The sequence below is a fragment of the Pinus tabuliformis genome, chromosome 6, assembly GCF_031772625.1.
Source record: "Pinus tabuliformis cultivar Carrire ecotype Pingquan chromosome 6, CPIR1, whole genome shotgun sequence".
In the NCBI taxonomy this organism is placed as follows: domain Eukaryota; kingdom Viridiplantae; phylum Streptophyta; class Pinopsida; order Pinales; family Pinaceae; genus Pinus; species Pinus tabuliformis.
In genome coordinates this window covers 1,873,180,577-1,873,186,004 of record NC_142292.1, presented here as the reverse complement: position 1 = coordinate 1,873,186,004, position 5,428 = coordinate 1,873,180,577, and positions in this window count along the sequence as shown.

Genomic DNA, 5,428 nt, shown 5'->3' with positions numbered 1-5,428 from the left:
GTATGAGGCCTTTTGGGGTAAGTCCAAAAGCAAATCCATGAGGGCTTAGGCCCAAAGTGGACAATATCATACCATTGTGGAGATATGTGGTGTCCAGAGTTCTATATGACCAAATAGTCCCACATTGACTAGAAGTGGGGAGGATCATGGGTATATAAGGATGGAAAAATATCTCCATTGGTATGAGGCCTTTTGGGGTAAGTCCAAAAGCAAATCCATGAGGGCTTAGGCCCAAAGTGGACAATATCATACCATTGTGGAGATATGTGGTGTCCAGAGTCCTAACAAGTGGTATCGGAGCCATGCCCCGAAGTTAGCCAAAGTGGATGAATCCTCGGAATGTTGAACGAAGGTGGTGGGCCCCGGTAATATCACGATGGGATCCGTGGATGAGCTCGGTTAGACAGGCAGTGTGCTCCGGATTCTTCATGGACATGTCCTGGCCCCAACACGGTGAAGAGGAGTTGACCTGGGATAGAGCAAGCTCTCGAGGTAGGTGGTGCTCCATGTAAGGCGTGTGCTTCCAACGCATTGGAGCAGAGAATCCTGGTTGGTAGAGAGTGGACGGATGGATAATCGTTTGAGGGGAGGCTCGATGGTCCTTTGTTCGAGGGGAGGATTGTTGGGTATACGACCAAATAGTCCCACATTGACTAGAAGTGGGGAGGATCATGGGTATATAAGGATGGACAAATATCTCCATTGGTATGAGGCCTTTTGGGGTAAGTCCAAAAGCAAATCCATGAGGGCTTAGGCCCAAAGTGGACAATATCATACCATTGTGGAGATATGTGGTGTCCAGAGTCCTAACAACAGCTCTGTGGATTATTCCACTTGATGTTGTACAGATCCTTCTCATTTATGTCTGTCTCTACTAAGGTGGTAATACTACCTCTCTCTTAGAGGTTCACTTTCCTACCCTCTGCAATCAAAGAACTTTGACACACATACAATTGAACACTCATCAGGCATACCCGCTTGGTTTTGGAATGCACATTTGCATTCCTCTCTCTTGCTGATAGTTATAGCCAAGGAAGATATTTAAGATAACTGACAAGTAGGCCATATTTTAGATGGGGCTCCTATCCCAAACAGTGTGAGTTATGATTGGGATGAAATATCGGGGAGACCCCTTGAATGTTGCTAGGTCCAACACCTTCAACATTTATGGCTTTAGAAGGAGGGAAACCATAATTTTATAGCTGATAACCCCACCAACCTCAATCCTACTTCCTTTGGCCAAGGTAGTAACATTCCAATCGACTTCCCTATGGACATTCTTGAAGTTGGTAATTCTTCTCTGTCTTGAACTATGAAACCTTAAAAAGTCTCTTACGATCAAATATGGGCCATATGCCCCATCACATGCAATTTTGCGAGAGCTATTGGATTGATACCAGGAGTACAGAATCTTCCATATTTTCGAAGAAGAAGCAAACCACCCCCACTGGGATAGTGGTATTGATAGTTGGAGAGCTGGTTCTCACCACCCTTGAAGTGTTATCATATTTTTAAGAAAACACAAAAAAGCACCGATGTCACCATGCATGCAATGAGTTTGAAATCAAACTTAAATTGTGAAGCTAAAGATTAATCTACTTCTCCTTATGGCTTCTTTTCGGCCTTATTATGAGAACACTTTGTGGCTTAGTCATTAGGGGAATTTTGAGGTCTAAAATGGGCCTCCTAAGAAAACTGTACAACCAAAATAAACTTTAAAAGAACCAATAGGATTCAAGAAGATGATGTCAACCATGGGGGATGGTTCACCATTTTGGGAGTAAAAAAGTAAAAAGATTAAAAAATAATAGAATAATAAAACTTCCTTTTCAACTCATATATTCGACTTATATCCCTAAGGTTTAACTCAAATTTCAAGTGGGAGTACTCATTGGATGAAAAATTTAATTCCCCATCCAAGGAGTACCCATGTTTCATACTTTAGATGGACCCTGCTACAAGACAAATGAAAAATACATGAAAAAACGTGATTGCAGTCACGTTTTTCATGTATTTCTCATTTTTCATTTATTAGGTTCCATCAAAAGTATGCAAAATGGTTACTCCTTGGACGAGGAATCAAATTTTTCATCCAACAAGTGTTTCCACTCGAAATTTGAGTAAACCCATAGGGAAAATTGCCTTTTTTCCCTCTAAAATTTGATGATGTAATCTAATCTTTTTTTATATTTTCCATTATTATTTTATAATTTCCTTAGGATACCCATTTTAGACCTCAAAACTCCCCTAATGGTCCCATCTCATGAGAGTGAAAACATTTAATCTTTCACAAGTATTTCTTCTTGCCTTCCTAACCAATCTCCTTTGGATTGGGATTTCTTTCCTTTCCCTTTCTTTAGATTTCCAGCCAAAGCACAATTACCCTCATCCTCAACCTTGGATGAAATACCGTCACTTTTTCTTTGCCTCATCCCATCCTGCATGAGATCAAACCATAACCACTCGCAGCTTGGTAGTTTTTCTCTATCATTAACAAAATCTTGTTAATTATTCTGGCTCTTGGGAAGACCAGACAAATCTAGAGCTACCATATATTCTTCTAGAATAATAATATCAAACCCACTAAGTTAATCAAAAAATTTTGTGAATTTTCTTAGCTACTACAAAATTGATTCAACCTTTTACATTTTTATGCTATGAACCTTGTCCTGTAGTTCCAGCTTCCTACGGACACTATTGTTCTCAAACAATTCGGTCAGTATTTTCTACATCATGAATGGAGTTTCTTTCTTGTGGATATTCGAGACAATATGATCTCGAACTCCCTCCAATATGATCCTCCTCACTTTAGTTACATCCTTCTTCCAATGAGAGAGATTGTGGGTATCAACTGTTGGGGGTTTAACTAGATCTGTCTTGATGTAATCTAGTATCCCATTATCATCTAATACTGCATCCATACGTATCTTCCATGCCATAAATTTTTTTGGTTCCTTCAAGAGCATTCTTGAGCCCAATTCCAGTGAAAGTATCTACTTAGTCCTCAAGAAGACATGTAACAATGATCTTGTAATTCAAACCTCCTACACGAACTTCTAATTCTCTTATCTAATGAGAAATTCCTTTTAGATTCAAACTTCTTATGTAATATGCTAAAATGAAAGACTTGAATCTACTCTACTCATTAGCGGAAACAATTAAGTGATTGATAAATCATAACATAAACATGAGACAAGATCCAATTACATATCCTTAGAGATTTATCTAAGGGGAAAGCAACTACTCAAAACCCCTTCCTATCTATATTGCACTAGTCATAAAATATAGAAGAAATGTAATTTGTGTTCAAGCATGAACAATATTTGGCCAAGAATAATCTATTAGGTCCCTATACTACTAGTGTAACCCCTTATTGTTATTAGTACAACCCCCTTATTATATTGTTGTGTCCATGTAGTCCTCATATTGTTATTATTGTGCCCCATAGAAGCCCACTATTATTATTATTGTGCCCTTACATTATTATTGTTATGTCGGCTCTGATTATATTATGACCCCTTAGACTCCTATATATAGAAAGGAGGTCTTGTCATTTGTATCATCCAAGAATTGTTCAGTTGTGTAATGTAAAGGAGGTTGCTCCCTCGAAGAGGCTTATTTCTAAGGCTTTGATCTATCTTTTTTATATTTTTGTGAGTTGGCTTCCTAACATTTGGTATCAGAGCTCTGGATTCTAGGGTTTTGCTGCTCCAAATAGGTCATCGTGGTATTTTCACTATACCTTTTTTTGCGACGTTTTAGAAGCTAAAAAAGAAACCCATTTGAGAAGAAATCTTGCTGAACCGAGAATCCAAATTTCAGATCTTGTCTCACTATATTTTCGGAGATATGATATGAAGAAGTTAGGGTTTTTGCAACCTCTAAAATTTCATCTAAAATAGGTCATCATGGTGTTTTCACTACGAAGTTTCAGAAGCTAAAGAAAAAACACATTTGATAAGAAATCGTTCTAAATCTCGGGTCCAAATTTCAGATCTTGTCTCGCTATATTTTTGGATATATGATCTAAGAAAGTTAGGGTTTTTGCAGACTCCCAAATTACATCCTAAACAGGTGAACTTGGGAAAATTTTCATAACTTTCTCTTTGAGAAACAAATTGAAATTTCATAAGAAGTTAGAGAAAGAGCACAGACTGTAGTTTTCAGTGCATAGATTTTAGATCCGATGGTCAAAACAGTGACACATGGCACATTGTACAAGTTCACTCTACTGAAACATTATATAATCAAGTCATCTTAGGAGAATGGGCATAACTCTTTCTTGGAGAATCAAATTCTGATCAGACTTGCGGGGTTAGAAAGAGGACTCAGAGGGCTATTGCAGGAGACAATTTTAGAACTTTGAGATCTGAAAATACAGAGCTACAACCATTTCAAGATCGAGCTCCTGAAATATAAAAAAAAGATGATATGAGGAAGTTTGATGGAAAGGATCTAGTAAATTGGATACTACATTTGGAGAAATATTTTGATCTACATGGTGTACCACTGTTACAAAAGGTATGTATTGCATCTTCATATTTAGAACTGAATCAATTTTATGGTATAAAGGGCTTTGTTCTTGTAAGAAACTTGTTACGTGGTCAATTTTCATGGAGGAAATGATAGCACATTATGAGGATATAAAGAGAAACACCACAACAATTGGAAGAAAAAAGAGAAAAAGGGCTTTGTTACAAAGTGGAAAGAAAAATTATGGCAACAAGGAAGTCTACCCCTCACAACTATAAATATGGAAGTGTTGTTTCTCCTAGCCTTCCACAACCTACAAGGGTTACACCACAACAATTGGAAGAAAAAAGAGAAAAAGGGCTTTGTTACAATTGTGATAACAAATACAATAAAGGTCATAAGTATGCTGAGAAGAAATTATTTTACATTGATTGTGGAGAGGAGGAAGAAAAGGATTAAGAAATATCAATTGTGATAACAAATAAATTAAAGGTCATAAGTATGCTGAGAAGAAATTATTTTACATTGATTGTGGAGAGGAGGAAGAAAAGGATCAAGAAACATCAAAAGAAGAGTATATACACCAGGAACCAACTGCATAGAAAGAAGAAATGAATCCCACCATATCTTGTAAAGCATTGGAAAGAATTACCACTCCTAAAACTCTAAAGATAGAGGAAATATCAAGAAGAAAAAGGTTCAAGAAGTGAAAGATCACATCGAGAAAGAAGAAATGAATCTGACCATATCTTGTAATGCATAGGATAGAATTACCACTCCTCAAACTATCAATATAGAAGGACATATGAAAAAGAAAAATGTTCAAGAGTTGAAAGATCACATTGAGTCTCAAGAAATCAATCTGACCATATATTGTAATGCATTGAAAGAAATTACCACTCCTCAAACTATCAAGATAGAAGGACATATCAAGAAAAAGGTAAGAGTGTTGATT